We start from the raw sequence: 26,804 nt of genomic DNA, 5'->3' as shown, positions 1-26,804 counted from the left end.
TAGCTCTAGTGATGTCCAAGGCTCTACAAACTTTATCGATAAAATAATAATCGTTATTAAATCACGTCATGATAAAGTAAGTTAACTCATTATCTCAGCGAGGCATCACTACCACAAGTAGGGCATTTGATCTCTTGGTACAAAAAAAAATATATCCATAGATCTCTTGACCTATGTTTAGAAAAAATATTAATATCTATATTTTTATTTTCTCGTTGAATAATATTTATATTATAGTAATTTATAAATGTACGCACATATGTATCAAATTATAATTAGTTATTTAAATTGAAATTACTGTGATATCCTTTGGTTCAATAGGGACCGCCTGTCAGGGTTCGAATCCCGGTAGATGCAAGCATTTATATGATGAATATGGATGTTTGTTTCCCGGTCATGGATGTTTAAATGTATTTATGTATGTTTAAGTAAGTAAATTGTATTAAATATCTCATTGTCTTGTAACCCATAACACAGGCTATATTATATGCTTAACTTGGGGCAAGATAATTTGTGTAAAAAGTGTGTCAATATTATATTATATCAGGGAACGAATTCTATGATCAAGTACCAAATAAAATTTAGGCAGTCTTGTATGTTAGCGATATTATAGCGCGAATAATTAATAATAAAATAATCGATAACTTAATCTAACCCACCAGAAATTAAGTACACAACTATTTTTGCGGTTTTTATTTAAGCCACAATCTCTTCAAACATTTGATTACATTACTTTATTTTGAAGTTTTATATTTTTTTTTATAAAAAAAGAAAACTAAGAACCATCCAAAACAATAATATTTTTTCTTTCCTTATAAACGCTTGATCCTTTGTGTCGGTAATTGGTTTGTCGATTGATGTCAAAATATAAAAATTAGCCAATTTTATCGATAAATTTATATAACATTTTAACATCACTAGTTATAATAGGCAAATTATCAGTAGCCCATGCTTAGCGCAGGTAGTTGTGCCTAATTACAGAGTTAGGCCGCCAGCGAACAGCTAACACGCAAGGACATGCGAAATTACACCATATTCGATACACACAGTTCGTAAGATAAGCCAACAATTAGGTATTTTTAAAATCATTTAGCATGTTAGACTTACATAACACTAAACGGGGTAGGTACGTGAAAAAAGCCATGTGAGTTATAATTGGCATAATATACTGACGTAAATAATATTCAAAATTAAACGTAACGTAAGAATTGGTTTTCATGATAAGATGGTAAGGACTTTTACTTATTGGGAAATAAACGCTCTGATCTTATTTCTTTAATCTTTATTTGCAGTTTCAGCATTTTACATTATATTTTATACAATTAAAGTGATGCACCGAAATTACTCAAACGGTTTGACATACTTGTGTAAGTTAAAAACCTGCCAAGTGCGAGTCGGCTTCGCACTCGAAGGGTTCCGTGCCACTATCTATTCAAACATCATCTTTGTACAAAATCCTCTATAAAAATCATGTTATCTGTATGGAAGATTAATAAATTAAAAATAAATTTGAGGCTTGAAGAATTGAGGCAATGTAAGTCTCATTAAAACATAATATTTCATTTCATTAGAATAAATCACGATGAAATAATTAATGTATTTTATGTGTCAATAACAGTAAATTAGTTTATTATAAATAAAATATTTAGTCAATAATTATGATTGTTAAGCAGTTAATATTAAATTGGACAGACAAGACTGACATTTGTACTTAGTACGTACTGACGTAAGTCCTGTTTAATGTACAAATGAGCCTTATTAAACTCCGTTAGTACTCCTTCACTTTTATTTTACCGACAAGACTGACATTTGTACTTAGTACGTACGTACGTAAGTCCTGTTTAATGTACAAATGAGCCTTATTAAACTCCGTTAGTACTCCTTCACTTTTATTTTACCGACAAGACTGACATTTGTACTTAGTACGTACGTACGTAAGTCCTGTTTAATGTACAAATGAGCCTTATTAAACTCCGTTAGTACTCTTTCACTTTTATTTTACCGACAAGACTGACATTTGTACTTAGTACGTACGTACGTAAGTCCTGTTTAATGTACAAATGAGCCTTATTAAACTCCGTTAGTACTCCTTCACATTTTCTTATGTAGCTTTAACAATATCAATGTTTTTGAAAAAATATAAAAAGGTATAAAAATATAAATATTAAATAACACATCAGACAAGAACTACGACTAAAGAATATTTTTAACTGCTTAAATAAAATTTGAAACTGTATGGATGTATTGCGGCTTCTTTTTAAAGATTTTATCCTAAAATCTAGGCGAAATCAGATAATGCCCAATGTATTTTTAACAAACAAGTAATTCAAGAATATACAATCATAAATCAAATCAAAACCACTTTATTAATCTAGGTCAAGGAAATGACACTTATGAATGTCAAAAGATTTTTATTTTTACCAATTTCCACCACTTTTGAACAGGTTGAGCTTTAATGAGAAGAAGTAGCGAGGAACTCATTGGCTCTCTTTTAAATCAACATTTACAGCTTTATCGTTTTACAAATTATTTTAATTAACCCTAATGTTATTATAATAGTTTGTTTGTTACGCTTTAACGCCAGAGCTACTAAACCGGGTTTGATGAAATTTGATACAGCCATAGACTAGAGCTTGAGAAAGGACACAAACATCCATAATGCCCGAGGGATTTGTGAAAAACTGAAATTCATGGCATTTATTATAGTTATAATTATGTTGGGAACGGGAGCGAAAACAGGAACCGGAACTGGAATGGTACATGAGATAATCTTCAATTCCAAACTTGCGTATTATTTTAAAAAACCCTTTCTATGTCTATGCGAAGTCACGGGCATCAGCTTGTAATATTTAAAGTGACGCAATAAAATAACTTTAACTATAGCAGACAACTGAGTTAATCAACAAAACCTTAAGGCTTTTTATGAATAAACCGTTAATAGCTTTGCCTCAATTATTGTTGAAATCTTAACGAAAATAGTTGACTCAGCACCGGCCAAATTGCATCAATTTACTCCTTCCCCGAAGTCGTGTCTAATAGTAGATTGATTATTGATGTCTATATAGCCTCCGGTTAACAAGAGAATCTATATTCTTAGCCTCGCAGGGCTTGTTATTTGTTTTTTCAAGACATTGATAAAATACTCAAATTGTTTGTTGAAGTAATACTTGAAAGAAAGAAGAAATAAAAACATTTATTTCACAAAACACTCACAGGATACACTTAATATAAAAAGATAAAGGTACAAAACAAACCAAAAAAGAACTTATTTAAATAGTAATATATTTAGTATTAGAGATTTCCTGTACAGTGCAGGAATGGGTCACCTACTCAGGATTATATGTGACACGGCCGTGGCTAAGAAACAGCACTGATTTTCAGCGGTGCCCGTTTAACTTTGGAGATATAGTGCGCTCGACATATAGTAAATAATTCTTAACAATAATAATATACATATATCTTAATACAAAAAAGTCGATAATAAAGTATTTAGATGTTTTAAAATAAAAAGTAGTATTAAAAGAAACCTATAGCATATAGCTGATCTTATATCGATATATCACTTCTTTAGACGCGTTATGAAAACATGATGAGAGTGAAATTTAAAGATGCGCGCGCATCACTGTAACAAAAAAGTAACAGGGTGAAGTTGGTTCCTAAAATTTTCTGACGTTTGCGTCTTTTCTTTTTGGTTTCTTCGTCCATTATTAGGACAGGCAAAGGGTTCAAGCCTCTACAGCCGTATTCATTATTTAATAATTAACTGTGAAAGCCATCTTGCTTTATTCTTTAGTTTTTCTCGGTCATTAAGTAAGAACATTCTTTTTATCAGCCTTTTGGTTGTGGCTTTAATTTGTTAATTTTTTTCAAAAATTGTTTTCAAAAGTTTTAGTTTAACAAAAAATTTATATAATACTATGTCGAGTTAACCTGTAAGTAGAGTATACAACATTGTAAAAGAACTTTTAAATGTATCTATAGATTAAGATAGTTGTATGCACGTTGGCTTCCTAATAAATAAATAAATCTTTGCAAGATTTTTACAAAATTGTTCTTTCTAAAAACGTAGAATAGCACGGGGAATAAATCATTTTAATGATTTTTGCTTTGTTAGGACAAAGAAGTATAACTTCTTGCGTGCATATATGAGTACATACACTCTTTTTTTAACTATATTTTTAATTATAAGTGATAAATAATATAATTAAGACATAAAGTGCTAAACTGCACAAGGTTCCTACTAAGCTGCCTCTTGAATGGCCAATTTTATTCTCTGACAGAGGTACGTGCCAGATCTCGGGTCATCTGCCATATTTATAAGAGGATAACTCCTTAATGAGTGTTGACAAACAAAACGTCTCCATCCCAAAATAAAGAAACATAGATGACTATGTATACTATAGCTAGCACCAAGTTATGTATGTTTTTATTTATTTATCAAAGTAATCAACAGCGTACACAACATTTTTTTTCACAATCTTAATCTAGGTTTTACATAAAGCCACTAAAGATTACCTACCTAATTTTGGGCTTAATTTATATTAGACTAACCCGACTAGCTGACCCGACAGACGTTGTTCTGTTCATAATAAAAAAAAACTTGGAATTTCGTTAAATCCGTTCTTAGCTGACCTCTACTCGGTGAAAAGAATATTGCTACCAAATTTCAAGTCTTTAGCTCTAATGATTCCAGAGATATCGTGATGAGTGACAGTAGTAGTCAGTACACATGTCCAGAATAGAAAAAGCTGTACTATGATTGCAAATCTTTATTGCTTAGGGCAATATTATAGGCGACACAACATCTTGGCTATTTCATGAACAAAATTGGTTTTCTCTGTAAGCTCTGCTGGTTCTGTCACGTATAGATAGACACATAAGATCGAAAAAAATAGCGGCAAACTGCCTCTATTTTCAACAACGCACGCACACTTGAACAAAGTGACTGACGTAACTGAGTGTTACACGTAGCTGTCATGAAAACTAAACTAATAATCCTGGTCTGTTGTAATGCGTTGTCTATGAAGACGCTCTATCTAGACGTATAAATTATCTAAGCCTGAGGTATTAGGCCTCTTTCAAATGCATGTCGATTCTTACTTCCAAAATATGAATTCTTAACTATAATTTCAAGAACTTTTATGGAATTGAATGTTTTATTGATAAAGCGATCATAATTTCAATATCCGTCAATTTTTAACATGCAGTCTATAAAGTTAAATTCTTCATTCTTGGTTACGATAAACTCATAAAAGTTCAACACGATATTGACAGCAATAACAAAGGAATCATAACCGTATATAATCACTTACCATGTCTAGATGTTACAATGCAATGTTAATTGGTCGTATAATCTCTACGTATTTCTTAAAAAACTTAATAATGACTGATGTAATGTTCATTGAATATTAATTAAGAATCGCTAACTGTACTGTTCGCTGCGGAACAATACAAGACACCTTAGAAGAGTAACTGTCACATTAAAATAGTTACGATACTGTAAGTGATAAGCGATTGACACTAACCGATAGTTTGTAACTAAGTTGACACGTGAAAGTGTTATAGCAAGAATTATTAGAAAGAAATTTCAAGTATTTTATTAGGCGCGTTATGATAAAATTTTGTTACAGTTTTGTTACAGTGAATTTGGTTCCTAAAATTTTTTGACGCTTGCGACATTCGTTATTTTTTTTTATTTCTTCGTTCATTATTAGGATAGGCAAAGGGTTCAAGCCCGTACAGCCGTATTCTTTATTTAATAATTAATTGTCAAAGCCATCGTTGCAAGATTTTTACAATATTGTTCTTTCTACAAACGTAGAAGAGCACGAGGAATAAATAATTTTAAGGATGTTTGCTTTGTTGGGCCAAAGAAGTATAACTTCTTGCGTGTAAACATAACACTTTGTTTGTTAATAAATAAGAATTCAAAAGACCAATTACAGGTCATCGCTAGTACAGTAAAGGGTAGACATATTAACACTTTTAGAAATTTTAAAAATAGTTCAGAATAACAAAAAGAACTTTAGTAATAAGCAAATTAATCCTTAAATTAACTTAATACAACTATCAGCAACATACTTAAAACACAAATTAATTAAAATTATTTTTCGAAAAACTTCATTTACATTGTTCATCTTACATGCTCATTACCTAACTAATTGATATAAATTTATTATGAATGCACATTATAATGAAATAATCTTCTAAAGTTAATGTATACAAAAATCCCTAAACTAATTATGCATTATTAGGAAATATCTATCATGTAGCAACCCCCGCATTTGTTAATCGCTTCTAAATTAAAATAAATAGATAAAAATAAAACATTTTTTTACTTACGTCAAAAACTGGGACAAACGTAACTTTCTTTAATAATTAATGGTTGAATTTTAATGAGAAAATCTCATTGCCACACTGTTAATCCATATTTTCAACTTCTGCATTTAACATTATGTTTATGCAATATTATATATAATGTCTTTATTTAATGGTGCAACTGAGTTGCCAGAACTGGTATCTAAGGTGGGCCTATACGCACCATCATTGTTTCTGCGCAGGCCAAATTTATTGTGCGTCCCTATAGCAAGAACTATATATAGACAAAATTCATACCTATTGCGAGCATGTCGTTCTTTCAATGTGGCATGCCGGGAGGTTGATTTGGATTTGTTCTGCACTAGTGTTGCTAGAATGAAGAGAGCCCTATGTGGTTGGTACTTTGAGTGATTTGGATTTTAATGTAGTCTCTTAATTTCTTGCCTTGAGTTTTTTGAGCATTGGAGTGTGGAGATGTAGTGATACCTGAATATGGAAGCTGATAATTGGCCTTCATCATGTTAATTATATAATATTGAGAGTTTTTTAGCTGTAAGTTTCCCTAAAATTGTAAAATAAAATAAAAATAATCTAAATCGCTACAGCTCTTACCTTCTACCACTCAAATAAATTTATCAACGAGACAATGACACAGGAAGTTCTTATCCATAGATTGACGTATCTCACACACGGTAGTTGGATAATATCTTCTTATTATCTCGTCGTAATATGTGGAGGAAGTTTATTTTATTTAATTATGTTGTGTTAGTACAAGGTATTTTTAAATAAGTTTCTTGCGTCCGTTTTTCTCAGATTTGTGGAATATCTATTCCAAAAGCTAGGAATCTTCAATTCTAAATAAATAGTGAATAGTATAATATTTAAATTTGAATAAGGTTTAGGTGTTCCATGAATGTTTAACTTAACATGTATAACATAAAAACTATTAATTATTTACTATAACTAAACCCAGCAACCCTCTTTAAGGTAGGAGTCAAAACCAAAGTCACTGACATAGCCCAAATTTTGTTTGGTTTGGCTTTTATGGTTGCGAAATTGAAGTGGCAGTGGCAGGGCATACCGTAGGGACAGTTAAGTGCACGAATGGCGACCACGTACCGGAAGACGTAGTGTTGGTAGGATAACAAGACGGACCGACAATCTGGTCAAGATTGCCGGAGTAGGTTGGATGAGGGTAGCTCAGGACCGATCATCATGGCAATCTTTGGGGGAGGCCTTTGTCCAGCAGTGGATTTCATCCGGCTGAAATGGAATGGGAATGGAAACCCAGCAAAGCTAAAAGGGTCTTTCTAAACTATAGGTATAATAATAAAATGATACATTTTATTGGTAAGCATGGCGTGTTTAATATTATTGTTTAATATTTGTTACAATTAATTACAATTTAAATAACACAAAGCGTATATAAGTTACAAAAATTGAATGATTCGATTGAGTGTCAAAATGCCACGCACACAAGCATCTTTACAAATAGCCAATACACACTACAATATAAAGTTGCCGTATTAAAAGAGCTATTGTTCTTAGGTAGTGCGGTATCTTAATCTATGAGAAGAAACATAAAAATAATGCTAAAAAATCTACATCATAAGACAATCCCATACAATGCTAAAACATGTCTGTCTCAGTCATTTTACCTAATAAGCTTTACCAATAAAAAAAAATTTGAAAAAAATTGTTAATGCTCGATGTATTTTACGATGGTCTTCTAGAAGCATCTTCTTCCAATTCTTCTCGTTGCCGTTCTACCACAATAAGCTAAGGCATCAGGAAATTCACGGGTAAAATTGTAACTCCTGTGAATTCTCCCAGTGCCAAGACTCATCGTGATTATTCTCTTCTTTGTTTCAAGTTTTGTAATCTTCTTTAAGCAATCCATGTCTAATTTGGGGCTAGGAAAAATTGGGTCAAATTAGTCATTTAATACTGAAAATGGATAGAGCCAAATAATATTGTTATAAAGTACTACAACAGTCATACAAACATAATGTTATGGTTTAAATTATTTTCATTTAGATAATATATATCCTCCGTAAAGGTTTTTTAGTAACATTATAAACTTAAACTTCAAATGAAAATAAAGATTTTTATTATTATTATAATAAGACTAGCTGACCCAGCAAACGTTGTGTTGCCGATATTAAAATCGCGATACAAAAGTAACTGTTGATCGTAGATGGGTGAAAATTTGAAATTGTATGTATTTTTTAATGCCACATTATAAAAAAATAAAAACAAAAAATTTCATCAAAATTAAGGGTGAACAACCCTTATTACTTAGGGGTATTAAAAATAGATGTTGGCCGATTCTCAGACCTATTCAATATTCTCACAAAATTTCATGAGAATCGGTCAAGCTGTTTCAGTGGAGTACGGGAACGAACATTGTGACACGAGAATTTTATATATAAGATAGACTATGACAGCTGTGAAAAGTAACTATTTTGAGCAATGCACGCACACTAACACAAAAGTGTCATACAAATCGCTAGTGTAACACTTATCTTGTCACGCATACTAAATAATATTCCTGGCTTGTTTTTGTCAGTTGCCTAACAACAAGAGACTCTATCCAGACGTAAGCCATATCAAAGCAAAGTCATTCCAATTGTAATAACAGTTCTAAATATAATACGAAAAAACAAGCAACAGTCAAGTATAAGACTTATTACAAATCAGCAAAGTTAAATTTGCTTCGCAGCAATATGTTGTTAAATCCGTCGCCATAGCAACGGGTAAATACGCCTCGTTATACGGTTATCAGATTTTAAAAACAAGAACTTTCGCACTAATGTTTTCTGAAGGCTGCCATGGCTATTATTACAAAGGGCCATTATGTAAAAGCTGACATGTTTATGTAAAAAATGAAATGACAATGTTTTTTATAATTACGACTTCGACTAACATAGTTTTAGATCGAGAAAGCCGTAGTCTTAGATCATTTATACGTATGAAATAGAGAATACTTCAAAAAAATAACGGCAAACTGTTAGTCTAACTATATTCAGCAACACATGCACACTAAAACAAAGTTGACGTATCGCGAGTGTGAGATGTAGCTTGCCACGCTCACTTGAGTAATAAACCTGGCCTGTTGTAATGCATTGCCTAAAAGAAGGAGGCTAGATCTAGACTTATAAATTATCTAAGGCCGCATTTATAGAATAGAATAATCAAACTGAGGCGAAAGAAAGTTTTTGTATACTTGTCAACCGAATTTCCTATTAGATACTTATTCCTATTACTTATATATATTTTAGTATTCCCCACGTCTTCTATCCAATATATAAGTAATGTAACTGATTATAAAAGTACATTATACTATCGCGTGTCTAAATCACAGCCCTCGCAAAGGTGACCCTTCAAATGGGTCACTTCACCCCTAACACCCCCGATGTTCTTATTGAAAGGATTTCTCACCCCACGACTTGTGATGGAAAATGTTATTGAGGTTAACCTTTGTAATATTCCGAAGTTATAAAACCATGGAATAATAATGATTGTATTGTCAACATAATATATCTTTGAACCGAAAAGAAATGCTCAAATTCATAATTTTTGTTGCTGTTTAGCATTTTAATTTCTTTGAAATTGTTAGGTTTCATCTACACTTATTTTTAACCGACTTTAAAAAGAAGGAGGTTCTTAATTCGTCGGTATGATTTTTTTTAAGTTTTTTACCTCAGAACTTTCGACTGGGTGAACCGATTTAGATAATTCTTTTTTTTAAAGCTGTTGCTTCCTTCGTAGTCCCATTCCAAAAATAACAATAATGATATCTAGAATTAGATTAAATAATTAGATTGTTTAAATTAAAATCTTTATATTATATCTATTGTTTTGTAGTAGTGTTTTTGAAGTCAGTTGTTTGTTTCTTAAGAAATATTTTTATTTACTTGTTATGATAAAACAATGTCTAGGAGCTTCTTTCACACGTTTTCCCTTTCTTAATAAGGGAACAGCTTAAGGTTTTCAATAAAATAAGAAAATACAAGTCAATCTTATGTTATTACTAGCAGTCGAATTGCATTACCAACACAACTTTGAGTGTCTCAAAAGGCATCAAATACTCAGGTAGTTTGCAATAGATTATAGTTTACGCCATATAGGTTTTTTTTATGACAATATGGGACCAGTCGTTCATAGGACGTTTAGCTGATGGTAATACATACGACTTGCCCATTACAATGCAGTGCTGCTCAGGATTCTTGAAAAACCCAAAATTTCTGAGTGGCACTACAATTACGCTCGTAATTTTACTAGGTACGGCACCCTTCGGACCGAAACACAATAATGCTTACACATTGCTTCTTCACGGCAGAAATAGGCGCTGTTGGGGTACCCGTAACTAGCCGGCATCCTGTGCAAAGGAGTCTCCCACTGGTAAGGTTATATAAAGGTTAAGTATAGGTTAAATTATGTAGGTTTTTATACATGCTTACAAAGGTTTTTTATAGGTTTATACAGATAATATATTGGATTTTATAGGCCCCTTAGGACAGCATGCAAGCTAGATCTGTTCCACGCCGGGGCCCTTTTGCCCAAGCAGTATTGGGCAAGCAATATTTGTGTTTCGGTTCAAAGAGCACCCTAGCTGAAATTATACTAAAAACCATAAGTATCAAGGTATTTACATTTTATTAGGACTTCCAAAAAATGTTAAATATAAAAAATACTTAAATCTTAGGTATTGAGCGTAATCGCGCTGAATTCTGGGTCTTATACGAGTATCTGTAGTGGCCAAGATGTATAAGTTACCATCAGATGAACCTCTTGGCTTGCTACTTCGTCTTATAAAAAATCCGACTCTCCTGGAGTACCGACGGAAATGAAATCATAGAACAATTATGTTTGTATTTTTTGAATCATCACTAAATTATTTATTTTTAAGGAAGTACTCTTAAATGAAGTGTATTTAGTGATGGTTACAATGTTCGAGTACAATGTTTTATTCGATCTCAAAAAAGGCAACTTGCATGGCTATATGTACGTACATATACAGAGGAATTGTTAAGAATTGCCCAACGCGCCAAAAAAGTTTTCACTTTAAAAAACAGAAGAGTACCCTGTATTTGCTGAAGTACTCTACAAGACATTGACCAGAGAAAACCTCTATTTATGTGAAAACAAATGATGATGACAGATTAAAAAAAAAGCTTATTATCTCTTCTCTAATCTAATATATAAAATGCTCATGTCGCGGTGGCTTGACCGATTCTCATGAAATTTTGAGTGCATATTGGGTAGGTCTGAGAATCGGACAACATCTATTTTTCATCCCCCTAAATGTTAAGGGTGGTCCACGCCAAATTTTTATTTTTTATTTTTTTGACATTTTTTTTATTATTATATTTGCATTAAAAATACACACAACTTCAAATTTTCACCCATCTACGATCAACAGTTACTTTTGTATCGCGATTTTAATATCGGCAATACAACGTTTGTTGGATCAGCTAGTTTAATATACATTTTTAAACATTAAACCTATTTGTATTTTATAATTTTTCATAATCGTTTAATGTTAAAGCTTCTGCGAATACTATTAGTTTTTTTTTATAATTATTAGGGAAACTTACAGCTAGCTTACAATTGTAACTTTTTAAATAGAGTTAGGATGTATTACAAATACATTAAAGTAGATGCACATTTCATTAAATAAATCACTTAAATAATATTATATTTAATTACAAATATAAGCAGAATCTAAATCTAAAATCCTTAAAAATATAATATGATAACTAAAATATATTATTAAAAGGAGTCCCTTTAGGTACGGTTCCGAAGATACTGGCAGCGTTCCTCCGTACAATAGCTATATTAATTCTTTGTCCGAGGTTGCCAGCTCTTCGGTCTCCTGTGATGTCGACTAACCTTTTTGCTATTTCCTTAAAAAGCCCTTTAGCGCTAGGATCCCACGGACCAAGGGTCTCGACACCAAATGGGACAAAATTATATTAGTAGCCTAGACCCCAAAGGATTAGATTAAATATTAAATTCGTTAGGATGTAATATTTCACTTCTGAAACTAACTTAAATACAATGATTTATTCTTGAAGAATTTATTGGTTAATGTTCTTTTTAGTTTGGTGCTAGATGTAGAAAATATATCTAGATCTATTTCATTTAACAAGTCATTGTAAGAAAATTTATTGAAGTAGGCGTTACTTTGCGGAAATCCTTAATTATACAAATGATTTGAGTTTTCTTTAGTGTTAATTCCGCCAATATTTGTCTTTAAACAATTCGACACGTGTTTCGCCTCTACACGAGGCATCCTCAGGACGTGTTGTCTCGCCAAAATCTGGCACGAGATCTGAGAATCAGTCTCATAATTAACACTAAAGAAAACTCAAATCATTTGTATAAGTCGTTGTAACTTCTGCAGGATCTAGTAATGTAGCTATTTGAACCTCGCTGTGGGAGTATGCAAAAGTTCAGAAATGGAGTTCTATAAAATCAATTTAGTAAAGGGATTCTAGAAAATAAATATTTCAAAGTACTGCTCTGTTTGCAACGTAGCCATGTCACGTAAATTTAATTCAATTAACAACTGTGTCCCACAAGGAACTCCAGGTAATTCCGTTTATTTTCCCATGATAGTAGGTGCGACCCTTACTTAATTAAAAGTCCCCTCCGTAGAATGCAAACACTGTCCATGTTTTGTTAACAGTTCCTGGATATCATTAATTTATTCTTGATCTGTTTATTCTTATAATGTTTGTTTGATTGGGTGTACGAGGTGAGCTGTTTCAGTTTTTATTTATGAGAAAATATGCTCGTCTACAATACGTGAACCTAATTGTAAATAATACGTACTGCCCTGTCGCACAGGATTTTTGTGAACCACAAAACTTTATATATAAACATATTTAAATGTTTTATTAAAAATGGCTCCGTCGTAAATCCTACTACACCACAGCTGAATATTTAAGTTATCGCACAGCTTGGGACGAGATTATGATTTTCTTACAGCAATAGCAATGACAGTACAATATTGTATATTTTATTAAAAAGAGTGCAAAAAATTCCACATTGTCATGGGAGAGTTTCATATCAAATATAGAAATTTGGAATTTGATTTTTTTTTGACGGCCGCGGTGCAGCTAATTTAACTCGGACAGGACAAGTCTCGGCGGCGTGCGGCGTGACAGTGTCAGTCAATAGTTTTATCATCCCAAGATTGGCTTGATTTACCAGTGGGAGGCTCCTTTGCACAGGAAGCCGGTTAGATAATGGGTACCACAACGGCGTCTTTTTCTGCCGTGAAGCAGTAATGTGTAGACTTTACTGTGTTTCGGTCTGAAGGGCGCCGTAGCTAGTGAAATAACTGGGCAAATGAGACTTAACATCTTACGTCTCAAGGTTACGAGCGCAGTTGTAGTGCCACTCAGATTTATTGGGTTTTTCAAGAATCCTGAGGGCCACTGCATTGTAATGGGCAGGGCGCATCAATTACCATCAGCTGAACGTCCTGCTCGTCTCGTCCCTTATTTTCATAAAAAAGAATTTGCTTAGCGGCTGTGTAAATGGTGTATTTGTGTGCGTGCGTCGATTGGGGCGCGTTCTGTTCCTCCTTGTCAATTGTGCCTAGGGCGTGTTGTCGCGCAAAATAGGCACACAGTTAGACGCAAAGTTGTGCATATAGAACCTTTACCCTTAACGTTATAAGTCATAGCAAAAACTATTTCACAATACACAAATTAAATTTGAAAACAAAATTAATGAACGATGTGGGACCCCGATCGAACCCGCGACCACTAGCTTTCCGTGCGAGCGCTCTTTCCACTGAGCCAACCGTTCGAGTGACAAATATTGTTTTCAAATTTAATTTTTGTGTAATTAATCCCAGAAGTGAGGGTTATCACTTTAAAACATACGATATTGTTTCGAAATTCTTAAATGTTTATGTTATGTTACTTCATAATAATTATTTCACATACAATTATCTCCTTAACATTAAATATATTGGTTCAGAAATGAGTTCAGATGAAAGCAATTATATTAATTTTTAATAGCGTTAAAAATAAGCGTTTTCCGACCGGTTTAAGTATGTTCTTGTAAGTGGCAAAGACTGGTGTCTTTTCAAAATAACACATAATTATTTTCTGTCTCACAAACCGCACGCCGAAGAGGTAAAGCTGTGAGTCTCCGACATTAAAACTCATTTTTTATGAATATAAGGGAGGAGACGAGCAGGACGTACAGCTGATGGTAATTGATACGCCCTGCACATTACAATGCAGTGCTCAGGATCTTGAAAAACCCAAAAATTCTGAGCGGCTCTACAATTGCGCTCGTCACCTTGAGACATAAGATGTTAAGTCTCATTTGCCCAGTAATTTCACTAGCGCCCTTCAGACTGAAACACAGTAATGTTTACACATTACTGCTTGCGCCGTTGTGGTACCCATAAACTAGCCGGCATCCTGTGCAAAGGAGCCTCCCACTGGTAAAACTCTTTCATTCGATTATCAAATTAACACAGTAAAGTTTCCCATTTTAAGCTTCAAAAATAGTGAAGATTCTCAAAATCATTGAAAAAAAATATATTAAATACATAATAATTATTAATTTTTAATTTATTATTAATGTAATACTTTATTTTCAGATACTTTATTGCATATAATAATAGTGGTTAAAGTATTTAAATTGCCGTTTTATTGTAATAGATACCTCGAATTGACATAGATCCTTCATGGTTCGAGGTTGTTGAGTGAACCTTTTTTCACATGGTAAGTACCTATCCAGTTCTTCTTTTAAAAAATGTTCAAAATTTTAATATCGACTTTCAGTTGTTTTTTTTATTCAGCTTAGACAAGAAAGATGACAGATACTTCGAAAATTCGAGTGATTTTTGAATAAGAGTTCCGACGCGGAACTAGCGCGTCAGAAACAGCTCGCAATATCAATGTTTCGTTTGGAGAGGGTACTGTTAATGAACGCACCGTGCGATTTTTGTGATGGAAACTTTGATTTGAAGAACGAACCACGTGGAAGACCGCTCACACAATAACTGTAAAGTTTGTTAAGCATGTATTTTTATGGGATTATTTTTGAGTTTTATGGGGTGAATAATCTCGAATGGAACGCACCACAAAACGACCTGAGAAAGCGTAATTTTACTGGAACCCCATTACACTGTTCTGCGCCCGTCACTCTGAGAATAAAAGTGTCCTATGGATCTGCGATGAATAATATCGTAAAATTTTGATATTAATGTTACGGCTGTGCTCTTTAAAAAACAAAATAGTGTGCGATGCGAAGCGGGTCGGTAAAAACTATGGAGTCACTTCACAACACCCTTTCTAATAAAGGGACACTCAAATAGCGGAGTTTTTTCAATATGGTTCGCCATACGAAATTTAGTTCGGGTACGAAATGTTAAAAATGAAATCTGAAATTCGTTTTGCAAATAATATTCATAATATATTATCAATCCAAAGGTCTCGCTAATTATCATTGCCAGACATAAAAATATTTAAATAAAAACTGATTTTCAATAATAAATGATTTAATAGGTTTCAAAGGTTACTTGTAAATGACTTAAACGAGAGCGCAGCTGGTACAGAATTAAATGTAATTGCTGTAGGCGCTTGTGTACGAGGACAATTTATTATAATATTATTTTTTTATACCTTATACCATAAGGTGAGTGATACGCCCTGGCCATTAGTACCCCTCATGGTTCTTGATTGAATCCAAATTCCTTAGAAGCATCGCAATTATAAAACGAAGCACAATAATCCTTGCACATTGCTGCTTGTCGGCCAATCCTGTGCAAAGAAGCCTCCCACTGGTAAATAATATTGTTGCTGTTTTTATATTATTTTAAAAAACTATTAAGTGTCTCAATCGCCTTTGCATGATGACCTTTCATACAAAAATGATGAAGGTATCTAAAAAAATGTTCTTTTTTCTATAGAGAAGAAACTGATTTAACAAAATTAACCTTAATAAGTAGGTAATGGAAATGTATAAATGCTAAAGCAAATTATAATTTCGATTACCTATTGTATCGAAAATAGAAATATTTTACTAACCTCAGATCGTCAGCTCGAAGGACCAAATTTCAATCAGACCATCATGGAGGATCTGAAAAAGATATTTCTTAAATTAACCGTAACTATTCTATTGACGCCATTTCACAAAATGAATCAAGTGTTTAGAATTATTTTTGAGTATTTTGAGTGTCTTTGAATGTTGCCTGTGATCACGAAGATTGTAAATCAGTGAAAAATCAGGATAAAATAATTATGTTACTATTCACCGAATAATGAATAAGTATATAAATAAAACTTACACAAAAACGTTTAAAATTATTTTATTAAGAAAAAAGGTATCCGAAATGTAAAATGCACGTTTTGGATTCAGTTCTTAAATCTTCTAAACTTCGAAAGTTAAATTAAATCACCGACCGGCGCAAATTTTACTCAAATTCGCGCCATAACTCAAGTCTATCGCATACGTTCACTATCGAATTAGAACCAGTATATCTAAATGATTGAAATCCGTCGAGCCGAGAATCAACTGCCTAGTTAGGACATAATCCAAATACTAGTTGTAATCTAAATTACGGATAGCATAGAAACTGTAGAAAAAACTTTTAAAATAAAATCTAAGAGTATTTTTTATTGAACTTTTAAAATAATATCGAATTGTCATTCACACTTTATTTTCACGACTGCTACCCAGATGCATTGGCAACAAACTGGAATCATACTAAGAAAAAAAATAGTGTGTTCCTCGATACTAACAAAAGTGACAATTTCACACCTTCATATAAAAATCACAATTCATTTATATTTTAAGGATCGACTTCTCAAGTCGATTTCCTAATATGCAAATATTTAGGTTGAGAACGTTATCAATTGTAAAGTAGATCCTATAGATGGCGCCACAAACCATGAGTTGAACAAACATACCCAGTTTTGGATCATGCATCATTCGGAATGATGTAAAATGTGTACAAACTTTTGTGTTTGTCAGTTGAGCCTCAGTATAGAGAAACGTTACGTTCTGTCAAAATAAGTCCCAATTAGGATGGTTTTGATTCACGCGATTTGCGTTTTAGTAACGTATAATCATATGATAATCGTTGCCAATGATATGATAAATTTAGGCAAATTTTGAAGTGAAGTTTTTAAAATACTAACTAGAAAAAATCACAAAAAACAGTTAAGTACTTAAGGCGTGACAAAATATTAAAAAAAACTTTGAAAAAAAGTGGATTTTTACTTGCTAGTTTCTTTTTTATGGACAAGTTAACAGTCTAATGCAACATACAATTTATTCTTAATTCAAACCCCGTAATACAATACATTGTATATTGTTTTGCAATCAAATTATCACCTTATCTAGGTTATCACGACTTAGTACTCAATGTGAATAAATAGCGCAATTACTTTTATTAATCGACTTGTTTTGCTGTCGGTACCAATGGAGCTAGATTCCTGGACCTATTAAACAGTTTTTACCGCGCTCAAAGTAATTAAATCGTTTTACGAAATCTTGGTTATGGTCAATTATTTATCGTTTAATTTCAAAATCACCCAGTTATAATAATTTTAGTAGGGTTCTTTCTATACAGATATGAAACTGTCTGAATCACGTGAATGAGTAATTTTTTTTCAGTTTTTTTTTGCAATGTGGCCTGGATATCACCTTCTGTACCAAAATATAGTTTCTCGCTCGTCTTTTGAATACTGACATAAATAAATAATAGCAAAGAAAACTATTTTATTTTTATTTTATTTAAATAACGCTATAGGAAAATAGCAATCTCTTAAGGTTCTGTTAAGAAAAATGGGAAAACCATATTAATTATTGAATTGTCAAATCGGTCCTTGATGAGTGTGCAAAGTTATCTGATAAAATTTTATATATTTTAGTATTTTAGTTTTATACAATTATATTTTCACAATGTTCATAAAGTACTTATGTACTTTACAAAGTGTCTGGAATGATTATGTTTTCTTTAATACTTATTTTACATGTTTTGTTTTTGACTTAGTCGAGTAAGTCGTTTGAGTATTTTTGTTGCTTCACTTACTTACACTTACATATATTGTAATTAAAATAAATTCTAAAATGATAAAACTGTTAGTATTCATTTTTGAAAAGTGATAAAACTTTTCCGTCTATCAATACGGTAAATAGTGACACAGCTTCTATATGGTAAATGTTAACATTACATCTATATGGTAAATTTTAACAATATTTCTATATGGTAAATATTCACACAACTTCTATGTGGTAACTAGTACGAAAACTTCTATATTAATAGCTGTAATTTTTTGAGCTACTGGAATACTTTTGAGTTTGACATATATAGGGTAAATGTATACACTTCTATAATAAAGTCCCAGCCACTGTTCAGGCAATATCTATAAATTTATTTAAATGTTTTATAAAAAAAAAGGCTCTGTAGCAAATCCTATTACGCCACAGCTGAATATCTAAATGATCGGAAAGCCTGGGACTAGATTCTGATTATTTTATAGCGATAGAAATGACTGTACAATATTGTATATTTTTATTGAAAAGACCGCAAAAAAAGAATGCTGGGAGAGTTTCTTGCGCCGCATCTTCTCTCTCAGAGCGCCATTTGTTTCCAAAGCGGTAGTAGTATCTAGTGGTTATAAGAAATGACATCAAAAAGAATTCTAAAGGAATCAATTTTGAGAAAATAAATGCCTTTTATGCCTTTATACGCTGTCAAGCGGCGGTTAGAATATCCAACTAGTACTTAAATAAAGTCAAGTCACCCAGTGAAAGTAAAAATTGTAACGATATAATTGTAAGCAGTAACTTATCTCACGATCTAACTCATGTAAGTAATTATAAACACATACGGCCTATTAATAAATCATTGTCCGCCACGTGTTTGTCAATTAACTCATATTGTTAAACGTTTTGTAATCTCGATACAGATCGGGTACCAGTTTACTTTGACCTCTTTGTTTTTTATCGACTTGACGTATTAATCGAAACAATTTGTTATGTTTTTAAAGTGATAACCCTCACTTCTAGGATAAATACACAAATAAAATTTGAAAAACAAAATTTGCAAGAGCGACTTCTCAAGTCAATTTCCTAATATGCAAATATTGGGGTTGAGCAGGTTATCAACTGTAAAGTACTCCTGTACATGAAGCCACAACCTGAGAGTTGAACGAGATTATATGACGATGCGGTATTATATGACAAACGGTTAGCTCAGTTGGTTACAGCACTGGCACGGAAAGCCAGAGGTCGTGGTTAACACTAGGTAACTCTTACGCTCGTTTGTCCTCCTTTTCCATAAAATAAATAACATGAAGTCAAAGTCAAATAAAATTTATTCAATGAGGAAAAACTAAGCGCTTATGAAAAGTCACTATAAATATTTTTTTTAAATTACTGTTTGTTCGGAAAAAGTAGTGCTCGTGACAAGAACTCAACGGCCACTCTTTTCAATCAAATAGAGTATTTTGCAATGTAGATAAGAAATTAGTTTATAATATAATAAATATAAATTATTGTTTAATGGATGCATCAACCTTTAGAGCTTGAATTCATTTTTTGGCAATCATAATAAAGGATTTCTTTTCATATGTACCTATATTTCTTTAAATTTTTCTCCGTTAGCTTATCGTTAGCGAACCCATATAGATGCAAAATGATTTTCAACTATTATTAAAAATAGTTTGAAATTTAAAATGAACATCAATTCCTGTCTTAACGACGATAGATAAAAAAAATATATAAATTAACTAAAATCTTTTTTCACAAATTGAAAAATGGAATTATTTTATCAAATCAATGAATTGTCATCGGTCCTCGATAAATTTACGAAGTTTGAACGAAATCTGGCCGTTTAAAGTGGGTCAAAATCGCGCCCAAATGAGTCGGCTACAAACAAACATACATACAGGTGAAGCTGATAAAAAGCGTGTAAAAAACGAAATGTGTAAACTTATATTCCTACACATTCTAGATATTGTGTAAAAAAAGCCTTACAAGTGTAGTTTTACGTCTTAATAATGAATACATATAAATATTTATCCAACTACAGTAAACCAGTTAAAAGCAGTTTAATTTCAAGATGTCTAACACTGATAACGGTAATGATTCTCTCGATTCATCGTTTTAATGAAGTTTTTAATCACGCCATCGTGCTGTTTGTCATTTTATAAACAATTATAGTCGGCCCTGACATAAATGGTCAGTGTTAAAAATTATTTTAATTGATTACTCCGCAAATCTAGGCCGCTGGGTAATTTTCCGATAGTGAAATAAGTGAATAGGAAAAAAAATGTTTGATTGAAATGATTTTATACCTATTAACAATAACCTAAGAGTTGAACAAAGACATAATATCAAGATTTATGAAGTTTACGTCACTCGAACGGTTGGCTCAATGGAAAAGCGCTCCCACGGAGCAAATTTTTGGGGTTGGGCAGGTTATCAACTGTAAAGTAGATAATGTAGATGAAGCCACATCCTGAGAGTTGAACAAAGACATATATAGATATATGGACATTACGTGCCTTTATCTATTGGCTCAGTGGAAGAGCGCTCGCACGTTCGATACATCATCTCGCCGCCTCGTACCAATGAGTTTTCGCTTTTCAAATTCATATGTACGTTTATTCGACGCTATATAAGGTCGGCAACGATCCTGTGATTCCTCTGGTGTTACAAGAGTATAGGTTGCGGTGATCACATACCTTCAGGTGACCATACGACATAAAAAGACAAAATAATTACAGTTAAGTTAGAATATAATATAGTACCTGTGTATGTATATATATATATATATATATATATATATATATATATATATATATGTATGTGTTTGTGACGGTGTTAATTGTGTTTTTTATAACAATAATGGATGAGAGGAGCAGGAAATTCAGCTGATTGATATGACCTGCCCATTGCAATGCCGCAAGGATAGTTGTAAAATGAAAAATTTCCGAGCGGCACAACAATTGCGCTCGTCACCTTGTAACATATGATGTTAAGTCTCATTTGCCCAGTAATTTCACTGGCTACGACGCCCTTTGCACCGAAACACAATAATGCTTACATATCACTGCTTCAAGCCAGAAAAAGGCGCCGTTGTGGTACCCATAATTTAGCCGGCATCCTGTGCAAAGAAGCCTCCCACTAGTAAATGCCCTAAGTCGACTCTTACGACACCCTTAGGCCTGGGATTTCCCAATTCTTTTTATGCCCCGGGGACGCAGGGCAAAATGTGTGTGTCCAATAACATTAGTAACATAATTCTTTTAAATTGTCGTATGAATCTTTCGTATACTATGTGTTAACCCTAAAATATATATACAAATGATTTGAGTTTTCTTTAGTGTTTCTTTACTGGCACGAGACTCAGATTTTAGCGAGACAACACCTCCTGAGGATGCCTCGTGTAGTGGCGAAACACGTGTCGAATTGCGAAGACAAATATTGACGGAATTAACACTAAAGAAAACTCAAATAATTTGTATAATTATGGATTTCCGCAGAGTTACGCCTACTTCAATAAATTTTCTTAACCCTAAAATATAAGTTAAGCAGAATTAGCACTGGACATAATATGAATCAGGTAGTAAATATTTATTACTACATAAACAAACTATTTCGTTACCTACACACCGTATAAAGCCTCCTAACTGGGTTTACCTTTAAAGGACGACATTACAGGCAACTCGTGTTTTACTTAAACTATTTAGCATACTGCATGGTAAAGAATTGAACAGGGTAAATTAAAAAAAAATATTTTAAATAAAAATAATTAAAAAAAACGCACGAGAAACTAAGCTGGTTTCTTTTTTTGTAAAATAAAAATTGCATTATAAGTTACCAGCTCTTTTGCACAGGAAGACTGCTACATTATGGATGTCGTACTCAGATCCCAGACCCAGACGAACAGGACGTTCAGCTGATGGTAATTGATACGCCCTGCCCATTTCAATGCTGCGTCAGGATTCTTGAAAAACCCAAAAACTCTAAGCGGCACTACAATTGAGCTCGTCATTTTGAGACAGATGTTAGGTCCCATTTGCCCAGTAATTTCACTAGCTACGGCGCCCTTCAGACCGATACACAATAATGCTAATTTCTGCTTCACGGCAGAAATAGGCGTCCTTGTGGTACCCATAACCTAACCGGCATCCTGTGCAAAAAAGCCTGATTTTTTTCTTTCGAATAAAGATTTCAGATCTAGAATAAAGGGGCAGTGTATTTTAAGTCGACGTCAAGTTATAAGAAGAGCGCCGAGACGAAAGCCCAGAGCGAGAATGAAATGAAAGAGACCTTTCTGTGTCAACAATTCACTCCAGGCTGACGTCAAGTGGCATCCTTACCCCTGGATGTGAAAGTTGTGGCCACCGCTGCTGCCGAAGAAGGTAGCTTGTAAAAGTATTTGTGGTGTCTAAAAAATAAATAATATTTTACTATAACCGAAGACTAAAAATTGTTTTAAAAGGCCATATCTTTTTAACGATTTATTTTCTACAGCTTAAATCGTCCGTGACACAATGGCCTGGAGACACAGAAGTTAACCTATAAGAGTTCCAATAATTCTTTAGACTTGCGGAACCCTAAATTGTATGAGCAAGAGCACTTCTCGCTTACAAAATATACGGTGCGGCAGACAAATAATGCATGCTAAACGCTGAGGAAATATTTGATGTCCCACGTTTACTTAGATGGTGCGTTCTAATTAGTAAATATGGAAGTTATACGATACACTACCGAAATATAGAAGAAATAGGTGTTTTACTTTCTTTTTTTATGACAATAAGGGTTCAGCTGATGGTAATTGATACGAACTGCCTATTACAATGCAGTGTCGCTCGGGATTATAGAAAAACTCATAAATTCTGAGCGGCACTACAATTGCGCTCGTCACCTTAACATAAGATGTTAAGGCGCGGACTGACTTGGATTGTAAACCCTACAACCAATCCTACAATATTTGTGTTGATCATGTGGCTGCAAATGGGCAGTTATTTTGCTGATTTTCTTTTGTTTATTCAAAATTGACATACTAAATTGAAAAATTGTTCGGTTTAAGTTTTAGAAAAGTACTAATTCTATTAAATTCTTCAAAAAAAGAATGTTGGATGAAACTGCACCCAGGGTCCACAATTTGATAAAAATCAGTTCAGTAGTTTTAGAGTTCATTGCGGGCAAAAAATGTGACACAAAATTATAAATATAACGATTTTAGATTTATTGTCTGTTTTTTTATACTTTCTGAGAGGTTCTTTTTCTTATACAAATAAAATAAAATGTAATTATATAATTAATTTGGATAATTCAAAACTGCCACGAGGCTAAGCCACGTCTATGCAACCTATCCTGAATAAAATATGTCCTTAAATAAAACATTAAAGTTATATGAAGTGGTAGTAGATTCTCCGACCCTTGCTGTCAATAAGTAATCAACATTATTGATGCATAAACAAAGAGGGAGGGAACGAACTCGTAAGTCATTAGAATAATTATGTTGACCTTTCTATCTATCAGTAATTTATCATTGTAGTTGAGCGTATAACATATTCAAAGAGGGTTTTTGTAAACAAATCCATATACTGACTCTTGAGAGCTTGATTTTTTTTATATAAGCGGCGGAAGAAGCTTCCTATTTAGTGGTCAATACCCGTGGGCTTTCAAACGGCAACCGTACTGTTCAGTGCGTTTTTGTAAACAAAATCATAAAATACTGAATTTTGAGAGATTGTTTTTTTTTTATGGGGCGGACGTAGCTTTATATTTATTGGTCAATACCCGACGGGCAAGAAACGGGAACTCTACTACTCAGTGTGTTTTTGTAAACAAATCGATATCCTGAATACTGAAACTGACGGACATTGCTTCCAATTTTGTGGTAGGCTATCAAACGAGAATTTTACTACTCGGTGTGTTTTTGTAATTAAAATCATGTACTGAATTTTTGAGAGCTTGATTTTCTTATCTAAGGGGCGTACGTAGCTTCCTATTTAGTGGTCAATACCCGAAGGCTAACAAAAGGCAACCGTAAGACTCAGTGCGTTTTTGTAAACAAAATCATATACTGAATACTGAAACTGGCGGACATAGATTCCTATTTAGTTCTCAATACCCGTAGGATAACAAACGGAAACTCTACTACTCAGTGTGTTTTTGTAATCAAAATCATATACTGAATTTTTGAGAGCTTGATTTTTTTTATCTGTGGGGCGTAGTAGCGTCCTATTTAGTGGCTAATACCCGTTGGCTAATAAACGGCAACCGTACAACTCAGTGCGTTTTTGTAAACAAAATCATATATCATGAGAGTTTGATTTTTTTTTCAGCTCATCTGGCAGACATAGCTTTCTATTGAGTGGTCAATACCCGTATAGTAACATACAATCGTACTACTCAGCGCGTTTTTGTAAACAAATCCATACACTGAATACTAAAACTGGCGGACATAGCTTCTTATTTAGTGTTCAATACTGGAAAGATAATAAACGGAAACTGTACTACTAAGTGTGTTTTTGTAAACAAATCCTTACATTGGATCTTGAAAGCTTGATATTTTTATTTAATACCAACTGGTGGATAGCTTCCAATTTTGTGGTCAAGAAATACAAACTCAATTATAAAGGTATATTTAATTAAACATTAAGACGAAATATTAGCAACAATTTTTCCATACAAACGTTCTCGACTGTTTTCTTTTTAAATTATTAAAATTTAATTTAAATCCTAGAACACGTGTGTCTCTATATTTGTATTTTTCTTTATACAAATTTAATTTGTACCACCATTTATGGACGATGCGGCATTCATCCCGCGCCTATCGAATCCTTGAATCGAAAATGACAAACTATTTTAGTCTTAGATTTCTCCAAGACTAAGCCTAGCCTTCCGAAATCGGCAAGTGTCTCAGATTGGCGTGTTTATTTTGGCGCTCGCGCAGCGTTCTGTCAATGCGTATTATTTTAGGTGAGTTAACAGAATGCTTATAATTAGAATTATTTGAGTGAATGTATCAGAAAGCTATAAAAAAAACTATAAGACCATGGAAAATAAACTATCTTGTAAACAAAATAAAGGTCAGAACTTGGTGAGGGAATAGTGTGCCATACGGCACTTTCGATTTTCGTGTATATGAAAAATCAAGTGCCCTTACTAGGAGGCTATTATAGATATCGCAGACCAATAAGTGGAAAAATCAAATCATTCCGACATAGAATAATATTTTCTTCCCTTTCAGTTAAAAAGGATTCGTTACGATTCCTTAAGTTTACACAAACCTGACGTTTAAGTTTTTTACTCAGGGTTTTTTGTCAGAGCTGCAGTCACGAGCGTAGCGAAGAAAATATAGGAATGCTTAGAAACCGTAAAGGAATATTACGTAGGTAACTTATTAATAAACAAATGAAAGTTGAATCTATTGGCAGGCGAATATTATATGATTGTACTACGAATGGTTAAATCTGGATTCGCATTTACCTTATTAGATTAGATTAGATTAGATATATTCTTGGTTTCTTGACTGCATTTACGATGTTTTATCACGCGCTGCCCATGTTATGGCGACAGATATACAGATATAGTATACTTACCTCTGAGAAAGACCTTAGGAAATTATCTCACAAATATTACAAAAACATTTTTTTAATGATAATAATGAACGAGACGGGAAGGACGTTCAGCTGATGGTCATTGATACGCCCTGTCCATAAAAATGCAGTGCTGCTCAGGATTAATAAAAAACCCAAAACTTCTGAACCACAAACACACACCTTGAGACATAAAATGCTAAGTATCATTTGCCCAGTAATTTCACTAGCTACGGCGCCCTTCAGACCGAAACACAGTCATACTTATACATTTCTGCTTCACGGCAGAAATAGGCGCCGTTGTGGTACTCATAATCTAGCCGGGATCCTGTGCAAAGGAGCATCCCACTGGTGAAAATATTTAAATTTTGATAATTCCGTTGCATATCTAGCAACAGAATTTATTTTAAATCGTTGCATTATATGTTTCGCATCAAAAACACACATAAAGAAATGTCAAGTAACCATGCAGGTGAGTGAATTAATAAACAGCGTGTCATAAGAAGAAGCGCATTTATTCAGCATTTATGTACATGTTTCTTATAAAAATATAGAACCTTTTCACACTAAGACAAGCTCATTTTGCCGTGATAAACGTTTCAACAATTGATAACCGTTAGAGTGAAATGGTTCTAAATATGACTGGAAGTGCGTCGACGATTAATAAAAGCATTCTACTCCTTACCATCGAGATTCCTCTTCTGTGAAAAGAAAGAATACTCATTAAAAAAAAATATTTATTTTATTCTACATTATAATTAAAAAATTGGCAGCAAAAAGCCTATCCCAAAAAGGAGGCTGAGACAATTTGAAATCATTTCATAGCTATTCGATTTTAGTTTTTAAAATGAGGGTAGTGATAAAAAGCTTTAGTCAATA

At 33.1% G+C, this 26,804-nt stretch overlaps 1 protein-coding gene across 2 annotated transcripts in view; it reads right to left on the bottom strand.

Moving 5' to 3' along the window:
• Positions 1-26,804, bottom strand: part of LOC126978148 (ras association domain-containing protein 10) — a 126,958-nt gene that overhangs the window by 15,160 nt on the left and 84,994 nt on the right. The window contains exon 4 of one of the 2 annotated variants that reach the window (XM_050826900.1): positions 16,383-16,434. The exons of the other annotated variant lie outside the window; for it this stretch is intronic. The gene's annotated coding sequence lies outside the window, so the exon portion shown is untranslated. The remainder of the gene's footprint in view (positions 1-16,382; positions 16,435-26,804) is intronic. 2 annotated transcript variants of the gene reach the window in all.

The sequence above is a fragment of the Leptidea sinapis genome, chromosome 47 (genome assembly GCF_905404315.1).
Source record: "Leptidea sinapis chromosome 47, ilLepSina1.1, whole genome shotgun sequence".
Lineage (NCBI taxonomy): Eukaryota > Metazoa > Arthropoda > Insecta > Lepidoptera > Pieridae > Leptidea > Leptidea sinapis.
The sequence above is the reverse complement of the archived record's forward strand: the minus strand, read 5'-3'. Positions and strand labels throughout refer to the sequence as shown.